The 22,368-nt window shown below is 45.3% G+C and overlaps 53 non-coding genes across 53 annotated transcripts; 13 read left to right on the forward strand and 40 right to left on the reverse strand.

Annotated features, from left to right (window-relative positions):
* Window positions 1–216: 216 nt before the first annotated feature.
* Window positions 217–302, reverse strand: TRNAY-GUA (transfer RNA tyrosine (anticodon GUA)). Its single transcript is given in 2 exon segments — window positions 217–252; window positions 266–302. It is a non-coding gene; the product is annotated as a tRNA-Tyr (tRNA).
* A 430-nt stretch (window positions 303–732) lies between these two features.
* TRNAA-UGC (transfer RNA alanine (anticodon UGC)) lies at window positions 733–804 on the reverse strand. Its single transcript has one exon. It is a non-coding gene; the product is annotated as a tRNA-Ala (tRNA).
* A 137-nt stretch (window positions 805–941) lies between these two features.
* TRNAM-CAU (transfer RNA methionine (anticodon CAU)) lies at window positions 942–1,014 on the forward strand. Its single transcript has one exon. It is a non-coding gene; the product is annotated as a tRNA-Met (tRNA).
* A 193-nt stretch (window positions 1,015–1,207) lies between these two features.
* On the reverse strand, window positions 1,208–1,279 carry TRNAA-CGC (transfer RNA alanine (anticodon CGC)). Its single transcript has one exon. It is a non-coding gene; the product is annotated as a tRNA-Ala (tRNA).
* A 614-nt stretch (window positions 1,280–1,893) lies between these two features.
* On the reverse strand, window positions 1,894–1,979 carry TRNAY-GUA (transfer RNA tyrosine (anticodon GUA)). The gene is given in 2 exon segments: window positions 1,894–1,929; window positions 1,943–1,979. It is a non-coding gene; the product is annotated as a tRNA-Tyr (tRNA).
* Window positions 1,980–2,409: 430 nt separating this feature from the next.
* On the reverse strand, window positions 2,410–2,481 carry TRNAA-UGC (transfer RNA alanine (anticodon UGC)). Its single transcript has one exon. It is a non-coding gene; the product is annotated as a tRNA-Ala (tRNA).
* A 137-nt stretch (window positions 2,482–2,618) lies between these two features.
* On the forward strand, window positions 2,619–2,691 carry TRNAM-CAU (transfer RNA methionine (anticodon CAU)). Its single transcript has one exon. It is a non-coding gene; the product is annotated as a tRNA-Met (tRNA).
* Window positions 2,692–2,884: 193 nt separating this feature from the next.
* TRNAA-CGC (transfer RNA alanine (anticodon CGC)) lies at window positions 2,885–2,956 on the reverse strand. Its single transcript has one exon. It is a non-coding gene; the product is annotated as a tRNA-Ala (tRNA).
* A 614-nt stretch (window positions 2,957–3,570) lies between these two features.
* Window positions 3,571–3,656, reverse strand: TRNAY-GUA (transfer RNA tyrosine (anticodon GUA)). Its single transcript is given in 2 exon segments — window positions 3,571–3,606; window positions 3,620–3,656. It is a non-coding gene; the product is annotated as a tRNA-Tyr (tRNA).
* Window positions 3,657–4,086: 430 nt separating this feature from the next.
* TRNAA-UGC (transfer RNA alanine (anticodon UGC)) lies at window positions 4,087–4,158 on the reverse strand. The gene has a single exon. It is a non-coding gene; the product is annotated as a tRNA-Ala (tRNA).
* A 137-nt stretch (window positions 4,159–4,295) lies between these two features.
* Window positions 4,296–4,368, forward strand: TRNAM-CAU (transfer RNA methionine (anticodon CAU)). Its single transcript has one exon. It is a non-coding gene; the product is annotated as a tRNA-Met (tRNA).
* A 193-nt stretch (window positions 4,369–4,561) lies between these two features.
* On the reverse strand, window positions 4,562–4,633 carry TRNAA-CGC (transfer RNA alanine (anticodon CGC)). Its single transcript has one exon. It is a non-coding gene; the product is annotated as a tRNA-Ala (tRNA).
* A 614-nt stretch (window positions 4,634–5,247) lies between these two features.
* TRNAY-GUA (transfer RNA tyrosine (anticodon GUA)) lies at window positions 5,248–5,333 on the reverse strand. Its single transcript is given in 2 exon segments — window positions 5,248–5,283; window positions 5,297–5,333. It is a non-coding gene; the product is annotated as a tRNA-Tyr (tRNA).
* A 430-nt stretch (window positions 5,334–5,763) lies between these two features.
* TRNAA-UGC (transfer RNA alanine (anticodon UGC)) lies at window positions 5,764–5,835 on the reverse strand. Its single transcript has one exon. It is a non-coding gene; the product is annotated as a tRNA-Ala (tRNA).
* Window positions 5,836–5,972: 137 nt separating this feature from the next.
* Window positions 5,973–6,045, forward strand: TRNAM-CAU (transfer RNA methionine (anticodon CAU)). The gene has a single exon. It is a non-coding gene; the product is annotated as a tRNA-Met (tRNA).
* A 193-nt stretch (window positions 6,046–6,238) lies between these two features.
* On the reverse strand, window positions 6,239–6,310 carry TRNAA-CGC (transfer RNA alanine (anticodon CGC)). The gene has a single exon. It is a non-coding gene; the product is annotated as a tRNA-Ala (tRNA).
* Window positions 6,311–6,924: 614 nt separating this feature from the next.
* On the reverse strand, window positions 6,925–7,010 carry TRNAY-GUA (transfer RNA tyrosine (anticodon GUA)). The gene is given in 2 exon segments: window positions 6,925–6,960; window positions 6,974–7,010. It is a non-coding gene; the product is annotated as a tRNA-Tyr (tRNA).
* A 430-nt stretch (window positions 7,011–7,440) lies between these two features.
* Window positions 7,441–7,512, reverse strand: TRNAA-UGC (transfer RNA alanine (anticodon UGC)). The gene has a single exon. It is a non-coding gene; the product is annotated as a tRNA-Ala (tRNA).
* A 137-nt stretch (window positions 7,513–7,649) lies between these two features.
* Window positions 7,650–7,722, forward strand: TRNAM-CAU (transfer RNA methionine (anticodon CAU)). The gene has a single exon. It is a non-coding gene; the product is annotated as a tRNA-Met (tRNA).
* A 193-nt stretch (window positions 7,723–7,915) lies between these two features.
* On the reverse strand, window positions 7,916–7,987 carry TRNAA-CGC (transfer RNA alanine (anticodon CGC)). Its single transcript has one exon. It is a non-coding gene; the product is annotated as a tRNA-Ala (tRNA).
* A 614-nt stretch (window positions 7,988–8,601) lies between these two features.
* Window positions 8,602–8,687, reverse strand: TRNAY-GUA (transfer RNA tyrosine (anticodon GUA)). Its single transcript is given in 2 exon segments — window positions 8,602–8,637; window positions 8,651–8,687. It is a non-coding gene; the product is annotated as a tRNA-Tyr (tRNA).
* A 430-nt stretch (window positions 8,688–9,117) lies between these two features.
* Window positions 9,118–9,189, reverse strand: TRNAA-UGC (transfer RNA alanine (anticodon UGC)). Its single transcript has one exon. It is a non-coding gene; the product is annotated as a tRNA-Ala (tRNA).
* Window positions 9,190–9,326: 137 nt separating this feature from the next.
* TRNAM-CAU (transfer RNA methionine (anticodon CAU)) lies at window positions 9,327–9,399 on the forward strand. Its single transcript has one exon. It is a non-coding gene; the product is annotated as a tRNA-Met (tRNA).
* A 193-nt stretch (window positions 9,400–9,592) lies between these two features.
* On the reverse strand, window positions 9,593–9,664 carry TRNAA-CGC (transfer RNA alanine (anticodon CGC)). The gene has a single exon. It is a non-coding gene; the product is annotated as a tRNA-Ala (tRNA).
* A 614-nt stretch (window positions 9,665–10,278) lies between these two features.
* Window positions 10,279–10,364, reverse strand: TRNAY-GUA (transfer RNA tyrosine (anticodon GUA)). Its single transcript is given in 2 exon segments — window positions 10,279–10,314; window positions 10,328–10,364. It is a non-coding gene; the product is annotated as a tRNA-Tyr (tRNA).
* A 430-nt stretch (window positions 10,365–10,794) lies between these two features.
* On the reverse strand, window positions 10,795–10,866 carry TRNAA-UGC (transfer RNA alanine (anticodon UGC)). The gene has a single exon. It is a non-coding gene; the product is annotated as a tRNA-Ala (tRNA).
* A 137-nt stretch (window positions 10,867–11,003) lies between these two features.
* Window positions 11,004–11,076, forward strand: TRNAM-CAU (transfer RNA methionine (anticodon CAU)). The gene has a single exon. It is a non-coding gene; the product is annotated as a tRNA-Met (tRNA).
* A 193-nt stretch (window positions 11,077–11,269) lies between these two features.
* TRNAA-CGC (transfer RNA alanine (anticodon CGC)) lies at window positions 11,270–11,341 on the reverse strand. The gene has a single exon. It is a non-coding gene; the product is annotated as a tRNA-Ala (tRNA).
* Window positions 11,342–11,955: 614 nt separating this feature from the next.
* Window positions 11,956–12,041, reverse strand: TRNAY-GUA (transfer RNA tyrosine (anticodon GUA)). The gene is given in 2 exon segments: window positions 11,956–11,991; window positions 12,005–12,041. It is a non-coding gene; the product is annotated as a tRNA-Tyr (tRNA).
* Window positions 12,042–12,471: 430 nt separating this feature from the next.
* TRNAA-UGC (transfer RNA alanine (anticodon UGC)) lies at window positions 12,472–12,543 on the reverse strand. Its single transcript has one exon. It is a non-coding gene; the product is annotated as a tRNA-Ala (tRNA).
* A 137-nt stretch (window positions 12,544–12,680) lies between these two features.
* On the forward strand, window positions 12,681–12,753 carry TRNAM-CAU (transfer RNA methionine (anticodon CAU)). Its single transcript has one exon. It is a non-coding gene; the product is annotated as a tRNA-Met (tRNA).
* Window positions 12,754–12,946: 193 nt separating this feature from the next.
* TRNAA-CGC (transfer RNA alanine (anticodon CGC)) lies at window positions 12,947–13,018 on the reverse strand. The gene has a single exon. It is a non-coding gene; the product is annotated as a tRNA-Ala (tRNA).
* A 614-nt stretch (window positions 13,019–13,632) lies between these two features.
* Window positions 13,633–13,718, reverse strand: TRNAY-GUA (transfer RNA tyrosine (anticodon GUA)). The gene is given in 2 exon segments: window positions 13,633–13,668; window positions 13,682–13,718. It is a non-coding gene; the product is annotated as a tRNA-Tyr (tRNA).
* A 430-nt stretch (window positions 13,719–14,148) lies between these two features.
* On the reverse strand, window positions 14,149–14,220 carry TRNAA-UGC (transfer RNA alanine (anticodon UGC)). The gene has a single exon. It is a non-coding gene; the product is annotated as a tRNA-Ala (tRNA).
* Window positions 14,221–14,357: 137 nt separating this feature from the next.
* On the forward strand, window positions 14,358–14,430 carry TRNAM-CAU (transfer RNA methionine (anticodon CAU)). Its single transcript has one exon. It is a non-coding gene; the product is annotated as a tRNA-Met (tRNA).
* Window positions 14,431–14,623: 193 nt separating this feature from the next.
* On the reverse strand, window positions 14,624–14,695 carry TRNAA-CGC (transfer RNA alanine (anticodon CGC)). Its single transcript has one exon. It is a non-coding gene; the product is annotated as a tRNA-Ala (tRNA).
* A 614-nt stretch (window positions 14,696–15,309) lies between these two features.
* Window positions 15,310–15,395, reverse strand: TRNAY-GUA (transfer RNA tyrosine (anticodon GUA)). Its single transcript is given in 2 exon segments — window positions 15,310–15,345; window positions 15,359–15,395. It is a non-coding gene; the product is annotated as a tRNA-Tyr (tRNA).
* A 430-nt stretch (window positions 15,396–15,825) lies between these two features.
* On the reverse strand, window positions 15,826–15,897 carry TRNAA-UGC (transfer RNA alanine (anticodon UGC)). The gene has a single exon. It is a non-coding gene; the product is annotated as a tRNA-Ala (tRNA).
* Window positions 15,898–16,034: 137 nt separating this feature from the next.
* TRNAM-CAU (transfer RNA methionine (anticodon CAU)) lies at window positions 16,035–16,107 on the forward strand. Its single transcript has one exon. It is a non-coding gene; the product is annotated as a tRNA-Met (tRNA).
* Window positions 16,108–16,300: 193 nt separating this feature from the next.
* On the reverse strand, window positions 16,301–16,372 carry TRNAA-CGC (transfer RNA alanine (anticodon CGC)). The gene has a single exon. It is a non-coding gene; the product is annotated as a tRNA-Ala (tRNA).
* Window positions 16,373–16,986: 614 nt separating this feature from the next.
* On the reverse strand, window positions 16,987–17,072 carry TRNAY-GUA (transfer RNA tyrosine (anticodon GUA)). Its single transcript is given in 2 exon segments — window positions 16,987–17,022; window positions 17,036–17,072. It is a non-coding gene; the product is annotated as a tRNA-Tyr (tRNA).
* A 430-nt stretch (window positions 17,073–17,502) lies between these two features.
* On the reverse strand, window positions 17,503–17,574 carry TRNAA-UGC (transfer RNA alanine (anticodon UGC)). Its single transcript has one exon. It is a non-coding gene; the product is annotated as a tRNA-Ala (tRNA).
* Window positions 17,575–17,711: 137 nt separating this feature from the next.
* On the forward strand, window positions 17,712–17,784 carry TRNAM-CAU (transfer RNA methionine (anticodon CAU)). The gene has a single exon. It is a non-coding gene; the product is annotated as a tRNA-Met (tRNA).
* A 193-nt stretch (window positions 17,785–17,977) lies between these two features.
* On the reverse strand, window positions 17,978–18,049 carry TRNAA-CGC (transfer RNA alanine (anticodon CGC)). The gene has a single exon. It is a non-coding gene; the product is annotated as a tRNA-Ala (tRNA).
* A 614-nt stretch (window positions 18,050–18,663) lies between these two features.
* TRNAY-GUA (transfer RNA tyrosine (anticodon GUA)) lies at window positions 18,664–18,749 on the reverse strand. Its single transcript is given in 2 exon segments — window positions 18,664–18,699; window positions 18,713–18,749. It is a non-coding gene; the product is annotated as a tRNA-Tyr (tRNA).
* Window positions 18,750–19,179: 430 nt separating this feature from the next.
* TRNAA-UGC (transfer RNA alanine (anticodon UGC)) lies at window positions 19,180–19,251 on the reverse strand. Its single transcript has one exon. It is a non-coding gene; the product is annotated as a tRNA-Ala (tRNA).
* Window positions 19,252–19,388: 137 nt separating this feature from the next.
* Window positions 19,389–19,461, forward strand: TRNAM-CAU (transfer RNA methionine (anticodon CAU)). The gene has a single exon. It is a non-coding gene; the product is annotated as a tRNA-Met (tRNA).
* Window positions 19,462–19,654: 193 nt separating this feature from the next.
* TRNAA-CGC (transfer RNA alanine (anticodon CGC)) lies at window positions 19,655–19,726 on the reverse strand. Its single transcript has one exon. It is a non-coding gene; the product is annotated as a tRNA-Ala (tRNA).
* Window positions 19,727–20,340: 614 nt separating this feature from the next.
* Window positions 20,341–20,426, reverse strand: TRNAL-GAG (transfer RNA leucine (anticodon GAG)). The gene is given in 2 exon segments: window positions 20,341–20,376; window positions 20,390–20,426. It is a non-coding gene; the product is annotated as a tRNA-Leu (tRNA).
* Window positions 20,427–20,856: 430 nt separating this feature from the next.
* Window positions 20,857–20,928, reverse strand: TRNAA-UGC (transfer RNA alanine (anticodon UGC)). The gene has a single exon. It is a non-coding gene; the product is annotated as a tRNA-Ala (tRNA).
* A 137-nt stretch (window positions 20,929–21,065) lies between these two features.
* Window positions 21,066–21,138, forward strand: TRNAM-CAU (transfer RNA methionine (anticodon CAU)). The gene has a single exon. It is a non-coding gene; the product is annotated as a tRNA-Met (tRNA).
* Window positions 21,139–21,331: 193 nt separating this feature from the next.
* Window positions 21,332–21,403, reverse strand: TRNAA-CGC (transfer RNA alanine (anticodon CGC)). The gene has a single exon. It is a non-coding gene; the product is annotated as a tRNA-Ala (tRNA).
* A 614-nt stretch (window positions 21,404–22,017) lies between these two features.
* TRNAY-GUA (transfer RNA tyrosine (anticodon GUA)) lies at window positions 22,018–22,103 on the reverse strand. The gene is given in 2 exon segments: window positions 22,018–22,053; window positions 22,067–22,103. It is a non-coding gene; the product is annotated as a tRNA-Tyr (tRNA).
* Window positions 22,104–22,368: the final 265 nt, after the last annotated feature.

Below are 22,368 nucleotides of genomic sequence, written 5' to 3' on the forward strand. Positions count from 1 at the left end.
TATATATTAATGCAACGCTTTGGTATTAGTTCTGATCAGCAGGTTTCCTTGACTGTTCTTCACACCTCCCCTAGCGACGACTATGTCATCCATTCCCTTTGAAAGCAGATAGAGTACGCTTCTTTTCCGGTATTTATCGAAGCTCTGGGAATTTTTCATAGTCAATGGAAGGTATTGTTGATTCAAAGCAAAAGCCATGGAAATTAAACCACAAAATCCTTCGAGCCGGATTTGAACCAGCGACCTAAGGATGCCTGAATTTATGCTACAGTCCTCCGCTCTACCAACTGAGCTATCGAAGGAGTAGTGGCAAACTTCCGTAGCACCAAAATTATCTCTCGCTCAAGAAAGGTTGTGGAGGGTGGGGACCAGGAGCAGACAGATGCACATCATCAATATTACCTGCCACTCCCCCTCAAAGTTACCAGAAAAGTAAGAGTCTCTGCTTTCGAGGAAGAACCCTTACCAATGACCAAGAGGGCTGCCACAGATTTCTATCCTAAATGTATTAAGATTGCCAAGATTAATCATCACTTTGATGGCTTAAACAAGTAAGATTCTTCTGTTGTATAAGCATCAAAAATGAGATAGCCCCATTTCATGGGTTTTTTCAAGGCAAACGTCTCACAGTTTAAGTGGGGTTGGTATCCCAGTTGCATGACATATCTCTTCCTTAATACTGATAGCCAGCCTTGTTTTCTGCCAAAATCCGAGACAAGCATGGCAAAAGTCTGGAGATGCCGGGGATTGAACCCGGGGCCTCATACATGCAAAGCATGCGCTCTACCACTGAGCTACATCCCCATGTCTGCCAAGTTTTACTGGCTGCCAAGTCAACCCATTTGACACTGCAGCATAAAGTCTCAGCCAGGAAAATCCTTAAGCCTCGTACCTGGAATATCTTCATGGTCTATAGTCCTATTTAGAGATGCTTGTGTGCAGCCTTCTTAGCGCAGTAGGCAGCGCGTCAGTCTCATAATCTGAAGGTCCTGAGTTCGATCCTCAGAGAGGGCATTTCTTTCCTCCTTTTGGCAAGCAAAATTCTCAGATTTTCTTGAAAAGTGGAAACTATGCCTACTCCAAACACATTTTTCAAAGCAAACAATTTAAGCGGGGTTCTGACCCCCAACTGCCCGAGAAACCTCTACTTTCCACAAGATGGCAGGCTAGCCTTCTGGAAAAAGCCAAGATAGAGAACAGAGACTCCTGGAGATGCCGGGGATTGAACCCGGGGCCTCATACATGCGAAGCATGCGCTCTACCACTGAGCTACATCCCCTCGACTGCACTCTAACGTTTTGCTGGATGCAAGGAGACTCTGAAGCCCATGGACTGCAAAGTCTCGATTTGAGACTAGAATGTAAAGTGTCAGGCTTGGAATTGCTCACACCTCACGTGTGAACTGTCTTCATGGAGCATATATTTAGTGCAATCAGGGATCGATTCTCCGGCAGGGCTTTTATTTGCTCAGTTTGGAATGCAAAACTTCTCAGGATTCCCAAAAATGTGACAACTATTGGTCTACTTTCCTGCTTGCTCAGCCTTTCGGGAGATGATTCCATTGGATATTCCCTCTTGCCCATCGGTATACATTCAAATTGAAGGCAAGTCATAGTGTGATTGGCTGCCAAGCAGCTACCTTTGGAGCAGTGCAATTGGAAGTCTGCCAAGGGCATACATATATTAATGCAACGCTTTGGTATTAGTTCTGATCAGCAGGTTTCCTTGACTGTTCTTCACACCTCCCCTAGCGACGACTATGTCATCCATTCCCTTTGAAAGCAGATAGAGTACGCTTCTTTTCCGGTATTTATCGAAGCTCTGGGAATTTTTCATAGTCAATGGAAGGTATTGTTGATTCAAAGCAAAAGCCATGGAAATTAAACCACAAAATCCTTCGAGCCGGATTTGAACCAGCGACCTAAGGATGCCTGAATTTATGCTACAGTCCTCCGCTCTACCAACTGAGCTATCGAAGGAGTAGTGGCAAACTTCCGTAGCACCAAAATTATCTCTCGCTCAAGAAAGGTTGTGGAGGGTGGGGACCAGGAGCAGACAGATGCACATCATCAATATTACCTGCCACTCCCCCTCAAAGTTACCAGAAAAGTAAGAGTCTCTGCTTTCGAGGAAGAACCCTTACCAATGACCAAGAGGGCTGCCACAGATTTCTATCCTAAATGTATTAAGATTGCCAAGATTAATCATCACTTTGATGGCTTAAACAAGTAAGATTCTTCTGTTGTATAAGCATCAAAAATGAGATAGCCCCATTTCATGGGTTTTTTCAAGGCAAACGTCTCACAGTTTAAGTGGGGTTGGTATCCCAGTTGCATGACATATCTCTTCCTTAATACTGATAGCCAGCCTTGTTTTCTGCCAAAATCCGAGACAAGCATGGCAAAAGTCTGGAGATGCCGGGGATTGAACCCGGGGCCTCATACATGCAAAGCATGCGCTCTACCACTGAGCTACATCCCCATGTCTGCCAAGTTTTACTGGCTGCCAAGTCAACCCATTTGACACTGCAGCATAAAGTCTCAGCCAGGAAAATCCTTAAGCCTCGTACCTGGAATATCTTCATGGTCTATAGTCCTATTTAGAGATGCTTGTGTGCAGCCTTCTTAGCGCAGTAGGCAGCGCGTCAGTCTCATAATCTGAAGGTCCTGAGTTCGATCCTCAGAGAGGGCATTTCTTTCCTCCTTTTGGCAAGCAAAATTCTCAGATTTTCTTGAAAAGTGGAAACTATGCCTACTCCAAACACATTTTTCAAAGCAAACAATTTAAGCGGGGTTCTGACCCCCAACTGCCCGAGAAACCTCTACTTTCCACAAGATGGCAGGCTAGCCTTCTGGAAAAAGCCAAGATAGAGAACAGAGACTCCTGGAGATGCCGGGGATTGAACCCGGGGCCTCATACATGCGAAGCATGCGCTCTACCACTGAGCTACATCCCCTCGACTGCACTCTAACGTTTTGCTGGATGCAAGGAGACTCTGAAGCCCATGGACTGCAAAGTCTCGATTTGAGACTAGAATGTAAAGTGTCAGGCTTGGAATTGCTCACACCTCACGTGTGAACTGTCTTCATGGAGCATATATTTAGTGCAATCAGGGATCGATTCTCCGGCAGGGCTTTTATTTGCTCAGTTTGGAATGCAAAACTTCTCAGGATTCCCAAAAATGTGACAACTATTGGTCTACTTTCCTGCTTGCTCAGCCTTTCGGGAGATGATTCCATTGGATATTCCCTCTTGCCCATCGGTATACATTCAAATTGAAGGCAAGTCATAGTGTGATTGGCTGCCAAGCAGCTACCTTTGGAGCAGTGCAATTGGAAGTCTGCCAAGGGCATATATATATTAATGCAACGCTTTGGTATTAGTTCTGATCAGCAGGTTTCCTTGACTGTTCTTCACACCTCCCGTAGCGACGACTATGTCATCCATTCCCTTTGAAAGCAGATAGAGTACGCTTCTTTTCCGGTATTTATCGAAGCTCTGGGAATTTTTCATAGTCAATGGAAGGTATTGTTGATTCAAAGCAAAAGCCATGGAAATTAAACCACAAAATCCTTCGAGCCGGATTTGAACCAGCGACCTAAGGATGCCTGAATTTATGCTACAGTCCTCCGCTCTACCAACTGAGCTATCGAAGGAGTAGTGGCAAACTTCCGTAGCACCAAAATTATCTCTCGCTCAAGAAAGGTTGTGGAGGGTGGGGACCAGGAGCAGACAGATGCACATCATCAATATTACCTGCCACTCCCCCTCAAAGTTACCAGAAAAGTAAGAGTCTCTGCTTTCGAGGAAGAACCCTTACCAATGACCAAGAGGGCTGCCACAGATTTCTATCCTAAATGTATTAAGATTGCCAAGATTAATCATCACTTTGATGGCTTAAACAAGTAAGATTCTTCTGTTGTATAAGCATCAAAAATGAGATAGCCCCATTTCATGGGTTTTTTCAAGGCAAACGTCTCACAGTTTAAGTGGGGTTGGTATCCCAGTTGCATGACATATCTCTTCCTTAATACTGATAGCCAGCCTTGTTTTCTGCCAAAATCCGAGACAAGCATGGCAAAAGTCTGGAGATGCCGGGGATTGAACCCGGGGCCTCATACATGCAAAGCATGCGCTCTACCACTGAGCTACATCCCCATGTCTGCCAAGTTTTACTGGCTGCCAAGTCAACCCATTTGACACTGCAGCATAAAGTCTCAGCCACGAAAATCCTTAAGCCTCGTACCTGGAATATCTTCATGGTCTATAGTCCTATTTAGAGATGCTTGTGTGCAGCCTTCTTAGCGCAGTAGGCAGCGCGTCAGTCTCATAATCTGAAGGTCCTGAGTTCGATCCTCAGAGAGGGCATTTCTTTCCTCCTTTTGGCAAGCAAAATTCTCAGATTTTCTTGAAAAGTGGAAACTATGCCTACTCCAAACACATTTTTCAAAGCAAACAATTTAAGCGGGGTTCTGACCCCCAACTGCCCGAGAAACCTCTACTTTCCACAAGATGGCAGGCTAGCCTTCTGGAAAAAGCCAAGATAGAGAACAGAGACTCCTGGAGATGCCGGGGATTGAACCCGGGGCCTCATACATGCGAAGCATGCGCTCTACCACTGAGCTACATCCCCTCGACTGCACTCTAACGTTTTGCTGGATGCAAGGAGACTCTGAAGCCCATGGACTGCAAAGTCTCGATTTGAGACTAGAATGTAAAGTGTCAGGCTTGGAATTGCTCACACCTCACGTGTGAACTGTCTTCATGGAGCATATATTTAGTGCAATCAGGGATCGATTCTCCGGCAGGGCTTTTATTTGCTCAGTTTGGAATGCAAAACTTCTCAGGATTCCCAAAAATGTGACAACTATTGGTCTACTTTCCTGCTTGCTCAGCCTTTCGGGAGATGATTCCATTGGATATTCCCTCTTGCCCATCGGTATACATTCAAATTGAAGGCAAGTCATAGTGTGATTGGCTGCCAAGCAGCTACCTTTGGAGCAGTGCAATTGGAAGTCTGCCAAGGGCATATATATATTAATGCAACGCTTTGGTATTAGTTCTGATCAGCAGGTTTCCTTGACTGTTCTTCACACCTCCCCTAGCGACGACTATGTCATCCATTCCCTTTGAAAGCAGATAGAGTACGCTTCTTTTCCGGTATTTATCGAAGCTCTGGGAATTTTTCATAGTCAATGGAAGGTATTGTTGATTCAAAGCAAAAGCCATGGAAATTAAACCACAAAATCCTTCGAGCCGGATTTGAACCAGCGACCTAAGGATGCCTGAATTTATGCTACAGTCCTCCGCTCTACCAACTGAGCTATCGAAGGAGTAGTGGCAAACTTCCGTAGCACCAAAATTATCTCTCGCTCAAGAAAGGTTGTGGAGGGTGGGGACCAGGAGCAGACAGATGCACATCATCAATATTACCTGCCACTCCCCCTCAAAGTTACCAGAAAAGTAAGAGTCTCTGCTTTCGAGGAAGAACCCTTACCAATGACCAAGAGGGCTGCCACAGATTTCTATCCTAAATGTATTAAGATTGCCAAGATTAATCATCACTTTGATGGCTTAAACAAGTAAGATTCTTCTGTTGTATAAGCATCAAAAATGAGATAGCCCCATTTCATGGGTTTTTTCAAGGCAAACGTCTCACAGTTTAAGTGGGGTTGGTATCCCAGTTGCATGACATATCTCTTCCTTAATACTGATAGCCAGCCTTGTTTTCTGCCAAAATCCGAGACAAGCATGGCAAAAGTCTGGAGATGCCGGGGATTGAACCCGGGGCCTCATACATGCAAAGCATGCGCTCTACCACTGAGCTACATCCCCATGTCTGCCAAGTTTTACTGGCTGCCAAGTCAACCCATTTGACACTGCAGCATAAAGTCTCAGCCAGGAAAATCCTTAAGCCTCGTACCTGGAATATCTTCATGGTCTATAGTCCTATTTAGAGATGCTTGTGTGCAGCCTTCTTAGCGCAGTAGGCAGCGCGTCAGTCTCATAATCTGAAGGTCCTGAGTTCGATCCTCAGAGAGGGCATTTATTTCCTCCTTTTGGCAAGCAAAATTCTCAGATTTTCTTGAAAAGTGGAAACTATGCCTACTCCAAACACATTTTTCAAAGCAAACAATTTAAGCGGGGTTCTGACCCCCAACTGCCCGAGAAACCTCTACTTTCCACAAGATGGCAGGCTAGCCTTCTGGAAAAAGCCAAGATAGAGAACAGAGACTCCTGGAGATGCCGGGGATTGAACCCGGGGCCTCATACATGCGAAGCATGCGCTCTACCACTGAGCTACATCCCCTCGACTGCACTCTAACGTTTTGCTGGATGCAAGGAGACTCTGAAGCCCATGGACTGCAAAGTCTCGATTTGAGACTAGAATGTAAAGTGTCAGGCTTGGAATTGCTCACACCTCACGTGTGAACTGTCTTCATGGAGCATATATTTAGTGCAATCAGGGATCGATTCTCCGGCAGGGCTTTTATTTGCTCAGTTTGGAATGCAAAACTTCTCAGGATTCCCAAAAATGTGACAACTATTGGTCTACTTTCCTGCTTGCTCAGCCTTTCGGGAGATGATTCCATTGGATATTCCCTCTTGCCCATCGGTATACATTCAAATTGAAGGCAAGTCATAGTGTGATTGGCTGCCAAGCAGCTACCTTTGGAGCAGTGCAATTGGAAGTCTGCCAAGGGCATACATATATTAATGCAACGCTTTGGTATTAGTTCTGATCAGCAGGTTTCCTTGACTGTTCTTCACACCTCCCCTAGCGACGACTATGTCATCCATTCCCTTTGAAAGCAGATAGAGTACGCTTCTTTTCCGGTATTTATCGAAGCTCTGGGAATTTTTCATAGTCAATGGAAGGTATTGTTGATTCAAAGCAAAAGCCATGGAAATTAAACCACAAAATCCTTCGAGCCGGATTTGAACCAGCGACCTAAGGATGCCTGAATTTATGCTACAGTCCTCCGCTCTACCAACTGAGCTATCGAAGGAGTAGTGGCAAACTTCCGTAGCACCAAAATTATCTCTCGCTCAAGAAAGGTTGTGGAGGGTGGGGACCAGGAGCAGACAGATGCACATCATCAATATTACCTGCCACTCCCCCTCAAAGTTACCAGAAAAGTAAGAGTCTCTGCTTTCGAGGAAGAACCCTTACCAATGACCAAGAGGGCTGCCACAGATTTCTATCCTAAATGTATTAAGATTGCCAAGATTAATCATCACTTTGATGGCTTAAACAAGTAAGATTCTTCTGTTGTATAAGCATCAAAAATGAGATAGCCCCATTTCATGGGTTTTTTCAAGGCAAACGTCTCACAGTTTAAGTGGGGTTGGTATCCCAGTTGCATGACATATCTCTTCCTTAATACTGATAGCCAGCCTTGTTTTCTGCCAAAATCCGAGACAAGCATGGCAAAAGTCTGGAGATGCCGGGGATTGAACCCGGGGCCTCATACATGCAAAGCATGCGCTCTACCACTGAGCTACATCCCCATGTCTGCCAAGTTTTACTGGCTGCCAAGTCAACCCATTTGACACTGCAGCATAAAGTCTCAGCCAGGAAAATCCTTAAGCCTCGTACCTGGAATATCTTCATGGTCTATAGTCCTATTTAGAGATGCTTGTGTGCAGCCTTCTTAGCGCAGTAGGCAGCGCGTCAGTCTCATAATCTGAAGGTCCTGAGTTCGATCCTCAGAGAGGGCATTTCTTTCCTCCTTTTGGCAAGCAAAATTCTCAGATTTTCTTGAAAAGTGGAAACTATGCCTACTCCAAACACATTTTTCAAAGCAAACAATTTAAGCGGGGTTCTGACCCCCAACTGCCCGAGAAACCTCTACTTTCCACAAGATGGCAGGCTAGCCTTCTGGAAAAAGCCAAGATAGAGAACAGAGACTCCTGGAGATGCCGGGGATTGAACCCGGGGCCTCATACATGCGAAGCATGCGCTCTACCACTGAGCTACATCCCCTCGACTGCACTCTAACGTTTTGCTGGATGCAAGGAGACTCTGAAGCCCATGGACTGCAAAGTCTCGATTTGAGACTAGAATGTAAAGTGTCAGGCTTGGAATTGCTCACACCTCACGTGTGAACTGTCTTCATGGAGCATATATTTAGTGCAATCAGGGATCGATTCTCCGGCAGGGCTTTTATTTGCTCAGTTTGGAATGCAAAACTTCTCAGGATTCCCAAAAATGTGACAACTATTGGTCTACTTTCCTGCTTGCTCAGCCTTTCGGGAGATGATTCCATTGGATATTCCCTCTTGCCCATCGGTATACATTCAAATTGAAGGCAAGTCATAGTGTGATTGGCTGCCAAGCAGCTACCTTTGGAGCAGTGCAATTGGAAGTCTGCCAAGGGCATACATATATTAATGCAACGCTTTGGTATTAGTTCTGATCAGCAGGTTTCCTTGACTGTTCTTCACACCTCCCCTAGCGACGACTATGTCATCCATTCCCTTTGAAAGCAGATAGAGTACGCTTCTTTTCCGGTATTTATCGAAGCTCTGGGAATTTTTCATAGTCAATGGAAGGTATTGTTGATTCAAAGCAAAAGCCATGGAAATTAAACCACAAAATCCTTCGAGCCGGATTTGAACCAGCGACCTAAGGATGCCTGAATTTATGCTACAGTCCTCCGCTCTACCAACTGAGCTATCGAAGGAGTAGTGGCAAACTTCCGTAGCACCAAAATTATCTCTCGCTCAAGAAAGGTTGTGGAGGGTGGGGACCAGGAGCAGACAGATGCACATCATCAATATTACCTGCCACTCCCCCTCAAAGTTACCAGAAAAGTAAGAGTCTCTGCTTTCGAGGAAGAACCCTTACCAATGACCAAGAGGGCTGCCACAGATTTCTATCCTAAATGTATTAAGATTGCCAAGATTAATCATCACTTTGATGGCTTAAACAAGTAAGATTCTTCTGTTGTATAAGCATCAAAAATGAGATAGCCCCATTTCATGGGTTTTTTCAAGGCAAACGTCTCACAGTTTAAGTGGGGTTGGTATCCCAGTTGCATGACATATCTCTTCCTTAATACTGATAGCCAGCCTTGTTTTCTGCCAAAATCCGAGACAAGCATGGCAAAAGTCTGGAGATGCCGGGGATTGAACCCGGGGCCTCATACATGCAAAGCATGCGCTCTACCACTGAGCTACATCCCCATGTCTGCCAAGTTTTACTGGCTGCCAAGTCAACCCATTTGACACTGCAGCATAAAGTCTCAGCCAGGAAAATCCTTAAGCCTCGTACCTGGAATATCTTCATGGTCTATAGTCCTATTTAGAGATGCTTGTGTGCAGCCTTCTTAGCGCAGTAGGCAGCGCGTCAGTCTCATAATCTGAAGGTCCTGGGTTCGATCCTCAGAGAGGGCATTTATTTCCTCCTTTTGGCAAGCAAAATTCTCAGATTTTCTTGAAAAGTGGAAACTATGCCTACTCCAAACACATTTTTCAAAGCAAACAATTTAAGCGGGGTTCTGACCCCCAACTGCCCGAGAAACCTCTACTTTCCACAAGATGGCAGGCTAGCCTTCTGGAAAAAGCCAAGATAGAGAACAGAGACTCCTGGAGATGCCGGGGATTGAACCCGGGGCCTCATACATGCGAAGCATGCGCTCTACCACTGAGCTACATCCCCTCGACTGCACTCTAACGTTTTGCTGGATGCAAGGAGACTCTGAAGCCCATGGACTGCAAAGTCTCGATTTGAGACTAGAATGTAAAGTGTCAGGCTTGGAATTGCTCACACCTCACGTGTGAACTGTCTTCATGGAGCATATATTTAGTGCAATCAGGGATCGATTCTCCGGCAGGGCTTTTATTTGCTCAGTTTGGAATGCAAAACTTCTCAGGATTCCCAAAAATGTGACAACTATTGGTCTACTTTCCTGCTTGCTCAGCCTTTCGGGAGATGATTCCATTGGATATTCCCTCTTGCCCATCGGTATACATTCAAATTGAAGGCAAGTCATAGTGTGATTGGCTGCCAAGCAGCTACCTTTGGAGCAGTGCAATTGGAAGTCTGCCAAGGGCATATATATATTAATGCAACGCTTTGGTATTAGTTCTGATCAGCAGGTTTCCTTGACTGTTCTTCACACCTCCCCTAGCGACGACTATGTCATCCATTCCCTTTGAAAGCAGATAGAGTACGCTTCTTTTCCGGTATTTATCGAAGCTCTGGGAATTTTTCATAGTCAATGGAAGGTATTGTTGATTCAAAGCAAAAGCCATGGAAATTAAACCACAAAATCCTTCGAGCCGGATTTGAACCAGCGACCTAAGGATGCCTGAATTTATGCTACAGTCCTCCGCTCTACCAACTGAGCTATCGAAGGAGTAGTGGCAAACTTCCGTAGCACCAAAATTATCTCTCGCTCAAGAAAGGTTGTGGAGGGTGGGGACCAGGAGCAGACAGATGCACATCATCAATATTACCTGCCACTCCCCCTCAAAGTTACCAGAAAAGTAAGAGTCTCTGCTTTCGAGGAAGAACCCTTACCAATGACCAAGAGGGCTGCCACAGATTTCTATCCTAAATGTATTAAGATTGCCAAGATTAATCATCACTTTGATGGCTTAAACAAGTAAGATTCTTCTGTTGTATAAGCATCAAAAATGAGATAGCCCCATTTCATGGGTTTTTTCAAGGCAAACGTCTCACAGTTTAAGTGGGGTTGGTATCCCAGTTGCATGACATATCTCTTCCTTAATACTGATAGCCAGCCTTGTTTTCTGCCAAAATCCGAGACAAGCATGGCAAAAGTCTGGAGATGCCGGGGATTGAACCCGGGGCCTCATACATGCAAAGCATGCGCTCTACCACTGAGCTACATCCCCATGTCTGCCAAGTTTTACTGGCTGCCAAGTCAACCCATTTGACACTGCAGCATAAAGTCTCAGCCAGGAAAATCCTTAAGCCTCGTACCTGGAATATCTTCATGGTCTATAGTCCTATTTAGAGATGCTTGTGTGCAGCCTTCTTAGCGCAGTAGGCAGCGCGTCAGTCTCATAATCTGAAGGTCCTGAGTTCGATCCTCAGAGAGGGCATTTCTTTCCTCCTTTTGGCAAGCAAAATTCTCAGATTTTCTTGAAAAGTGGAAACTATGCCTACTCCAAACACATTTTTCAAAGCAAACAATTTAAGCGGGGTTCTGACCCCCAACTGCCCGAGAAACCTCTACTTTCCACAAGATGGCAGGCTAGCCTTCTGGAAAAAGCCAAGATAGAGAACAGAGACTCCTGGAGATGCCGGGGATTGAACCCGGGGCCTCATACATGCGAAGCATGCGCTCTACCACTGAGCTACATCCCCTCGACTGCACTCTAACGTTTTGCTGGATGCAAGGAGACTCTGAAGCCCATGGACTGCAAAGTCTCGATTTGAGACTAGAATGTAAAGTGTCAGGCTTGGAATTGCTCACACCTCACGTGTGAACTGTCTTCATGGAGCATATATTTAGTGCAATCAGGGATCGATTCTCCGGCAGGGCTTTTATTTGCTCAGTTTGGAATGCAAAACTTCTCAGGATTCCCAAAAATGTGACAACTATTGGTCTACTTTCCTGCTTGCTCAGCCTTTCGGGAGATGATTCCATTGGATATTCCCTCTTGCCCATCGGTATACATTCAAATTGAAGGCAAGTCATAGTGTGATTGGCTGCCAAGCAGCTACCTTTGGAGCAGTGCAATTGGAAGTCTGCCAAGGGCATATATATATTAATGCAACGCTTTGGTATTAGTTCTGATCAGCAGGTTTCCTTGACTGTTCTTCACACCTCCCCTAGCGACGACTATGTCATCCATTCCCTTTGAAAGCAGATAGAGTACGCTTCTTTTCCGGTATTTATCGAAGCTCTGGGAATTTTTCATAGTCAATGGAAGGTATTGTTGATTCAAAGCAAAAGCCATGGAAATTAAACCACAAAATCCTTCGAGCCGGATTTGAACCAGCGACCTAAGGATGCCTGAATTTATGCTACAGTCCTCCGCTCTACCAACTGAGCTATCGAAGGAGTAGTGGCAAACTTCCGTAGCACCAAAATTATCTCTCGCTCAAGAAAGGTTGTGGAGGGTGGGGACCAGGAGCAGACAGATGCACATCATCAATATTACCTGCCACTCCCCCTCAAAGTTACCAGAAAAGTAAGAGTCTCTGCTTTCGAGGAAGAACCCTTACCAATGACCAAGAGGGCTGCCACAGATTTCTATCCTAAATGTATTAAGATTGCCAAGATTAATCATCACTTTGATGGCTTAAACAAGTAAGATTCTTCTGTTGTATAAGCATCAAAAATGAGATAGCCCCATTTCATGGGTTTTTTCAAGGCAAACGTCTCACAGTTTAAGTGGGGTTGGTATCCCAGTTGCATGACATATCTCTTCCTTAATACTGATAGCCAGCCTTGTTTTCTGCCAAAATCCGAGACAAGCATGGCAAAAGTCTGGAGATGCCGGGGATTGAACCCGGGGCCTCATACATGCAAAGCATGCGCTCTACCACTGAGCTACATCCCCATGTCTGCCAAGTTTTACTGGCTGCCAAGTCAACCCATTTGACACTGCAGCATAAAGTCTCAGCCAGGAAAATCCTTAAGCCTCGTACCTGGAATATCTTCATGGTCTATAGTCCTATTTAGAGATGCGTGTGTGCAGCCTTCTTAGCGCAGTAGGCAGCGCGTCAGTCTCATAATCTGAAGGTCCTGAGTTCGATCCTCAGAGAGGGCATTTATTTCCTCCTTTTGGCAAGCAAAATTCTCAGATTTTCTTGAAAAGTGGAAACTATGCCTACTCCAAACACATTTTTCAAAGCAAACAATTTAAGCGGGGTTCTGACCCCCAACTGCCCGAGAAACCTCTACTTTCCACAAGATGGCAGGCTAGCCTTCTGGAAAAAGCCAAGATAGAGAACAGAGACTCCTGGAGATGCCGGGGATTGAACCCGGGGCCTCATACATGCGAAGCATGCGCTCTACCACTGAGCTACATCCCCTCGACTGCACTCTAACGTTTTGCTGGATGCAAGGAGACTCTGAAGCCCATGGACTGCAAAGTCTCGATTTGAGACTAGAATGTAAAGTGTCAGGCTTGGAATTGCTCACACCTCACGTGTGAACTGTCTTCATGGAGCATATATTTAGTGCAATCAGGGATCGATTCTCCGGCAGGGCTTTTATTTGCTCAGTTTGGAATGCAAAACTTCTCAGGATTCCCAAAAATGTGACAACTATTGGTCTACTTTCCTGCTTGCTCAGCCTTTCGGGAGATGATTCCATTGGATATTCCCTCTTGCCCATCGGTATACATTCAAATTGAAGGCAAGTCATAGTGTGATTGGCTGCCAAGCAGCTACCTTTGGAGCAGTGCAATTGGAAGTCTGCCAAGGGCATACATATATTAATGCAACGCTTTGGTATTAGTTCTGATCAGCAGGTTTCCTTGACTGTTCTTCACACCTCCCCTAGCGACGACTATGTCATCCATTCCCTTTGAAAGCAGATAGAGTACGCTTCTTTTCCGGTATTTATCGAAGCTCTGGGAATTTTTCATAGTCAATGGAAGGTATTGTTGATTCAAAGCAAAAGCCATGGAAATTAAACCACAAAATCCTTCGAGCCGGATTTGAACCAGCGACCTAAGGATGCCTGAATTTATGCTACAGTCCTCCGCTCTACCAACTGAGCTATCGAAGGAGTAGTGGCAAACTTCCGTAGCACCAAAATTATCTCTCGCTCAAGAAAGGTTGTGGAGGGTGGGGACCAGGAGCAGACAGATGCACATCATCAATATTACCTGCCACTCCCCCTCAAAGTTACCAGAAAAGTAAGAGTCTCTGCTTTCGAGGAAGAACCCTTACCAATGACCAAGAGGGCTGCCACAGATTTCTATCCTAAATGTATTAAGATTGCCAAGATTAATCATCACTTTGATGGCTTAAACAAGTAAGATTCTTCTGTTGTATAAGCATCAAAAATGAGATAGCCCCATTTCATGGGTTTTTTCAAGGCAAACGTCTCACAGTTTAAGTGGGGTTGGTATCCCAGTTGCATGACATATCTCTTCCTTAATACTGATAGCCAGCCTTGTTTTCTGCCAAAATCCGAGACAAGCATGGCAAAAGTCTGGAGATGCCGGGGATTGAACCCGGGGCCTCATACATGCAAAGCATGCGCTCTACCACTGAGCTACATCCCCATGTCTGCCAAGTTTTACTGGCTGCCAAGTCAACCCATTTGACACTGCAGCATAAAGTCTCAGCCAGGAAAATCCTTAAGCCTCGTACCTGGAATATCTTCATGGTCTATAGTCCTATTTAGAGATGCTTGTGTGCAGCCTTCTTAGCGCAGTAGGCAGCGCGTCAGTCTCATAATCTGAAGGTCCTGAGTTCGATCCTCAGAGAGGGCATTTCTTTCCTCCTTTTGGCAAGCAAAATTCTCAGATTTTCTTGAAAAGTGGAAACTATGCCTACTCCAAACACATTTTTCAAAGCAAACAATTTAAGCGGGGTTCTGACCCCCAACTGCCCGAGAAACCTCTACTTTCCACAAGATGGCAGGCTAGCCTTCTGGAAAAAGCCAAGATAGAGAACAGAGACTCCTGGAGATGCCGGGGATTGAACCCGGGGCCTCATACATGCGAAGCATGCGCTCTACCACTGAGCTACATCCCCTCGACTGCACTCTAACGTTTTGCTGGATGCAAGGAGACTCTGAAGCCCATGGACTGCAAAGTCTCGATTTGAGACTAGAATGTAAAGTGTCAGGCTTGGAATTGCTCACACCTCACGTGTGAACTGTCTTCATGGAGCATATATTTAGTGCAATCAGGGATCGATTCTCCGGCAGGGCTTTTATTTGCTCAGTTTGGAATGCAAAACTTCTCAGGATTCCCAAAAATGTGACAACTATTGGTCTACTTTCCTGCTTGCTCAGCCTTTCGGGAGATGATTCCATTGGATATTCCCTCTTGCCCATCGGTATACATTCAAATTGAAGGCAAGTCATAGTGTGATTGGCTGCCAAGCAGCTACCTTTGGAGCAGTGCAATTGGAAGTCTGCCAAGGGCATATATATATTAATGCAACGCTTTGGTATTAGTTCTGATCAGCAGGTTTCCTTGACTGTTCTTCACACCTCCCCTAGCGACGACTATGTCATCCATTCCCTTTGAAAGCAGATAGAGTACGCTTCTTTTCCGGTATTTATCGAAGCTCTGGGAATTTTTCATAGTCAATGGAAGGTATTGTTGATTCAAAGCAAAAGCCATGGAAATTAAACCACAAAATCCTTCGAGCCGGATTTGAACCAGCGACCTAAGGATGCCTGAATTTATGCTACAGTCCTCCGCTCTACCAACTGAGCTATCGAAGGAGTAGTGGCAAACTTCCGTAGCACCAAAATTATCTCTCGCTCAAGAAAGGTTGTGGAGGGTGGGGACCAGGAGCAGACAGATGCACATCATCAATATTACCTGCCACTCCCCCTCAAAGTTACCAGAAAAGTAAGAGTCTCTGCTTTCGAGGAAGAACCCTTACCAATGACCAAGAGGGCTGCCACAGATTTCTATCCTAAATGTATTAAGATTGCCAAGATTAATCATCACTTTGATGGCTTAAACAAGTAAGATTCTTCTGTTGTATAAGCATCAAAAATGAGATAGCCCCATTTCATGGGTTTTTTCAAGGCAAACGTCTCACAGTTTAAGTGGGGTTGGTATCCCAGTTGCATGACATATCTCTTCCTTAATACTGATAGCCAGCCTTGTTTTCTGCCAAAATCCGAGACAAGCATGGCAAAAGTCTGGAGATGCCGGGGATTGAACCCGGGGCCTCATACATGCAAAGCATGCGCTCTACCACTGAGCTACATCCCCATGTCTGCCAAGTTTTACTGGCTGCCAAGTCAACCCATTTGACACTGCAGCATAAAGTCTCAGCCAGGAAAATCCTTAAGCCTCGTACCTGGAATATCTTCATGGTCTATAGTCCTATTTAGAGATGCTTGTGTGCAGCCTTCTTAGCGCAGTAGGCAGCGCGTCAGTCTCATAATCTGAAGGTCCTGAGTTCGATCCTCAGAGAGGGCATTTCTTTCCTCCTTTTGGCAAGCAAAATTCTCAGATTTTCTTGAAAAGTGGAAACTATGCCTACTCCAAACACATTTTTCAAAGCAAACAATTTAAGCGGGGTTCTGACCCCCAACTGCCCGAGAAACCTCTACTTTCCACAAGATGGCAGGCTAGCCTTCTGGAAAAAGCCAAGATAGAGAACAGAGACTCCTGGAGATGCCGGGGATTGAACCCGGGGCCTCATACATGCGAAGCATGCGCTCTACCACTGAGCTACATCCCCTCGACTGCACTCTAACGTTTTGCTGGATGCAAGGAGACTCTGAAGCCCATGGACTGCAAAGTCTCGATTTGAGACTAGAATGTAAAGTGTCAGGCTTGGAATTGCTCACACCTCACGTGTGAACTGTCTTCATGGAGCATATATTTAGTGCAATCAGGGATCGATTCTCCGGCAGGGCTTTTATTTGCTCAGTTTGGAATGCAAAACTTCTCAGGATTCCCAAAAATGTGACAACTATTGGTCTACTTTCCTGCTTGCTCAGCCTTTCGGGAGATGATTCCATTGGATATTCCCTCTTGCCCATCGGTATACATTCAAATTGAAGGCAAGTCATAGTGTGATTGGCTGCCAAGCAGCTACCTTTGGAGCAGTGCAATTGGAAGTCTGCCAAGGGCATATATATATTAATGCAACGCTTTGGTATTAGTTCTGATCAGCAGGTTTCCTTGACTGTTCTTCACACCTCCCCTAGCGACGACTATGTCATCCATTCCCTTTGAAAGCAGATAGAGTACGCTTCTTTTCCGGTATTTATCGAAGCTCTGGGAATTTTTCATAGTCAATGGAAGGTATTGTTGATTCAAAGCAAAAGCCATGGAAATTAAACCACAAAATCCTTCGAGCCGGATTTGAACCAGCGACCTAAGGATGCCTGAATTTATGCTACAGTCCTCCGCTCTACCAACTGAGCTATCGAAGGAGTAGTGGCAAACTTCCGTAGCACCAAAATTATCTCTCGCTCAAGAAAGGTTGTGGAGGGTGGGGACCAGGAGCAGACAGATGCACATCATCAATATTACCTGCCACTCCCCCTCAAAGTTACCAGAAAAGTAAGAGTCTCTGCTTTCGAGGAAGAACCCTTACCAATGACCAAGAGGGCTGCCACAGATTTCTATCCTAAATGTATTAAGATTGCCAAGATTAATCATCACTTTGATGGCTTAAACAAGTAAGATTCTTCTGTTGTATAAGCATCAAAAATGAGATAGCCCCATTTCATGGGTTTTTTCAAGGCAAACGTCTCACAGTTTAAGTGGGGTTGGTATCCCAGTTGCATGACATATCTCTTCCTTAATACTGATAGCCAGCCTTGTTTTCTGCCAAAATCCGAGACAAGCATGGCAAAAGTCTGGAGATGCCGGGGATTGAACCCGGGGCCTCATACATGCAAAGCATGCGCTCTACCACTGAGCTACATCCCCATGTCTGCCAAGTTTTACTGGCTGCCAAGTCAACCCATTTGACACTGCAGCATAAAGTCTCAGCCAGGAAAATCCTTAAGCCTCGTACCTGGAATATCTTCATGGTCTATAGTCCTATTTAGAGATGCTTGTGTGCAGCCTTCTTAGCGCAGTAGGCAGCGCGTCAGTCTCATAATCTGAAGGTCCTGAGTTCGATCCTCAGAGAGGGCATTTCTTTCCTCCTTTTGGCAAGCAAAATTCTCAGATTTTCTTGAAAAGTGGAAACTATGCCTACTCCAAACACATTTTTCAAAGCAAACAATTTAAGCGGGGTTCTGACCCCCAACTGCCCGAGAAACCTCTACTTTCCACAAGATGGCAGGCTAGCCTTCTGGAAAAAGCCAAGATAGAGAACAGAGACTCCTGGAGATGCCGGGGATTGAACCCGGGGCCTCATACATGCGAAGCATGCGCTCTACCACTGAGCTACATCCCCTCGACTGCACTCTAACGTTTTGCTGGATGCAAGGAGACTCTGAAGCCCATGGACTGCAAAGTCTCGATTTGAGACTAGAATGTAAAGTGTCAGGCTTGGAATTGCTCACACCTCACGTGTGAACTGTCTTCATGGAGCATATATTTAGTGCAATCAGGGATCGATTCTCCGGCAGGGCTTTTATTTGCTCAGTTTGGAATGCAAAACTTCTCAGGATTCCCAAAAATGTGACAACTATTGGTCTACTTTCCTGCTTGCTCAGCCTTTCGGGAGATGATTCCATTGGATATTCCCTCTTGCCCATCGGTATACATTCAAATTGAAGGCAAGTCATAGTGTGATTGGCTGCCAAGCAGCTACCTTTGGAGCAGTGCAATTGGAAGTCTGCCAAGGGCATACATATATTAATGCAACGCTTTGGTATTAGTTCTGATCAGCAGGTTTCCTTGACTGTTCTTCACACCTCCCCTAGCGACGACTATGTCATCCATTCCCTTTGAAAGCAGATAGAGTACGCTTCTTTTCCGGTATTTATCGAAGCTCTGGGAATTTTTCATAGTCAATGGAAGGTATTGTTGATTCAAAGCAAAAGCCATGGAAATTAAACCACAAAATCCTTCGAGCCGGATTTGAACCAGCGACCTAAGGATGCCTGAATTTATGCTACAGTCCTCCGCTCTACCAACTGAGCTATCGAAGGAGTAGTGGCAAACTTCCGTAGCACCAAAATTATCTCTCGCTCAAGAAAGGTTGTGGAGGGTGGGGACCAGGAGCAGACAGATGCACATCATCAATATTACCTGCCACTCCCCCTCAAAGTTACCAGAAAAGTAAGAGTCTCTGCTTTCGAGGAAGAACCCTTACCAATGACCAAGAGGGCTGCCACAGATTTCTATCCTAAATGTATTAAGATTGCCAAGATTAATCATCACTTTGATGGCTTAAACAAGTAAGATTCTTCTGTTGTATAAGCATCAAAAATGAGATAGCCCCATTTCATGGGTTTTTTCAAGGCAAACGTCTCACAGTTTAAGTGGGGTTGGTATCCCAGTTGCATGACATATCTCTTCCTTAATACTGATAGCCAGCCTTGTTTTCTGCCAAAATCCGAGACAAGCATGGCAAAAGTCTGGAGATGCCGGGGATTGAACCCGGGGCCTCATACATGCAAAGCATGCGCTCTACCACTGAGCTACATCCCCATGTCTGCCAAGTTTTACTGGCTGCCAAGTCAACCCATTTGACACTGCAGCATAAAGTCTCAGCCAGGAAAATCCTTAAGCCTCGTACCTGGAATATCTTCATGGTCTATAGTCCTATTTAGAGATGCTTGTGTGCAGCCTTCTTAGCGCAGTAGGCAGCGCGTCAGTCTCATAATCTGAAGGTCCTGAGTTCGATCCTCAGAGAGGGCATTTCTTTCCTCCTTTTGGCAAGCAAAATTCTCAGATTTTCTTGAAAAGTGGAAACTATGCCTACTCCAAACACATTTTTCAAAGCAAACAATTTAAGCGGGGTTCTGACCCCCAACTGCCCGAGAAACCTCTACTTTCCACAAGATGGCAGGCTAGCCTTCTGGAAAAAGCCAAGATAGAGAACAGAGACTCCTGGAGATGCCGGGGATTGAACCCGGGGCCTCATACATGCGAAGCATGCGCTCTACCACTGAGCTACATCCCCTCGACTGCACTCTAACGTTTTGCTGGATGCAAGGAGACTCTGAAGCCCATGGACTGCAAAGTCTCGATTTGAGACTAGAATGTAAAGTGTCAGGCTTGGAATTGCTCACACCTCACGTGTGAACTGTCTTCATGGAGCATATATTTAGTGCAATCAGGGATCGATTCTCCGGCAGGGCTTTTATTTGCTCAGTTTGGAATGCAAAACTTCTCAGGATTCCCAAAAATGTGACAACTATTGGTCTACTTTCCTGCTTGCTCAGCCTTTCGGGAGATGATTCCATTGGATATTCCCTCTTGCCCATCGGTATACATTCAAATTGAAGGCAAGTCATAGTGTGATTGGCTGCCAAGCAGCTACCTTTGGAGCAGTGCAATTGGAAGTCTGCCAAGGGCATATATATATTAATGCAACGCTTTGGTATTAGTTCTGATCAGCAGGTTTCCTTGACTGTTCTTCACACCTCCCCTAGCGACGACTATGTCATCCATTCCCTTTGAAAGCAGATAGAGTACGCTTCTTTTCCGGTATTTATCGAAGCTCTGGGAATTTTTCATAGTCAATGGAAGGTATTGTTGATTCAAAGCAAAAGCCATGGAAATTAAACCACAAAATCCTTCGAGCCGGATTTGAACCAGCGACCTAAGGATGCCTGAATTTATGCCTCAGTCCTCCGCTCTACCAACTGAGCTATCGAAGGAGTAGTGGCAAACTTCCGTAGCACCAAAATTATCTCTCGCTCAAGAAAGGTTGTGGAGGGTGGGGACCAGGAGCAGACAGATGCACATCATCAATATTACCTGCCACTCCCCCTCAAAGTTACCAGAAAAGTAAGAGTCTCTGCTTTCGAGGAAGAACCCTTACCAATGACCAAGAGGGCTGCCACAGATTTCTATCCTAAATGTATTAAGATTGCCAAGATTAATCATCACTTTGATGGCTTAAACAAGTAAGATTCTTCTGTTGTATAAGCATCAAAAATGAGATAGCCCCATTTCATGGGTTTTTTCAAGGCAAACGTCTCACAGTTTAAGTGGGGTTGGTATCCCAGTTGCATGACATATCTCTTCCTTAATACTGATAGCCAGCCTTGTTTTCTGCCAAAATCCGAGACAAGCATGGCAAAAGTCTGGAGATGCCGGGGATTGAACCCGGGGCCTCATACATGCAAAGCATGCGCTCTACCACTGAGCTACATCCCCATGTCTGCCAAGTTTTACTGGCTGCCAAGTCAACCCATTTGACACTGCAGCATAAAGTCTCAGCCACGAAAATCCTTAAGCCTCGTACCTGGAATATCTTCATGGTCTATAGTCCTATTTAGAGATGCTTGTGTGCAGCCTTCTTAGCGCAGTAGGCAGCGCGTCAGTCTCATAATCTGAAGGTCCTGAGTTCGATCCTCAGAGAGGGCATTTCTTTCCTCCTTTTGGCAAGCAAAATTCTCAGATTTTCTTGAAAAGTGGAAACTATGCCTACTCCAAACACATTTTTCAAAGCAAACAATTTAAGCGGGGTTCTGACCCCCAACTGCCCGAGAAACCTCTACTTTCCACAAGATGGCAGGCTAGCCTTCTGGAAAAAGCCAAGATAGAGAACAGAGACTCCTGGAGATGCCGGGGATTGAACCCGGGGCCTCATACATGCGAAGCATGCGCTCTACCACTGAGCTACATCCCCTCGACTGCACTCTAACGTTTTGCTGGATGCAAGGAGACTCTGAAGCCCATGGACTGCAAAGTCTCGATTTGAGACTAGAATGTAAAGTGTCAGGCTTGGAATTGCTCACACCTCACGTGTGAACTGTCTTCATGGAGCATATATTTAGTGCAATCAGGGATCGATTCTCCGGCAGGGCTTTTATTTGCTCAGTTTGGAATGCAAAACTTCTCAGGATTCCCAAAAATGTGACAACTATTGGTCTACTTTCCTGCTTGCTCAGCCTTTCGGGAGATGATTCCATTGGATATTCCCTCTTGCCCATCGGTATACATTCAAATTGAAGGCAAGTCATAGTGTGATTGGCTGCCAAGCAGCTACCTTTGGAGCAGTGCAATTGGAAGTCTGCCAAGGGCATATATATATTAATGCAACGCTTTGGTATTAGTTCTGATCAGCAGGTTTCCTTGACTGTTCTTCACACCTCCCCTAGCGACGACTATGTCATCCATTCCCTTTGAAAGCAGATAGAGTACGCTTCTTTTCCGGTATTTATCGAAGCTCTGGGAATTTTTCATAGTCAATGGAAGGTATTGTTGATTCAAAGCAAAAGCCATGGAAATTAAACCACAAAATCCTTCGAGCCGGATTTGAACCAGCGACCTAAGGATGCCTGAATTTATGCTACAGTCCTCCGCTCTACCAACTGAGCTATCGAAGGAGTAGTGGCAAACTTCCGTAGCACCAAAATTATCTCTCGCTCAAGAAAGGTTGTGGAGGGTGGGGACCAGGAGCAGACAGATGCACATCATCAATATTACCTGCCACTCCCCCTCAAAGTTACCAGAAAAGTAAGAGTCTCTGCTTTCGAGGAAGAACCCTTACCAATGACCAAGAGGGCTGCCACAGATTTCTATCCTAAATGTATTAAGATTGCCAAGATTAATCATCACTTTGATGGCTTAAACAAGTAAGATTCTTCTGTT

The sequence above is a fragment of the Lissotriton vulgaris genome, unplaced genomic scaffold, assembly GCF_964263255.1.
Source record: "Lissotriton vulgaris unplaced genomic scaffold, aLisVul1.2 SCAFFOLD_2797, whole genome shotgun sequence".
NCBI lineage: Eukaryota > Metazoa > Chordata > Amphibia > Caudata > Salamandridae > Lissotriton > Lissotriton vulgaris.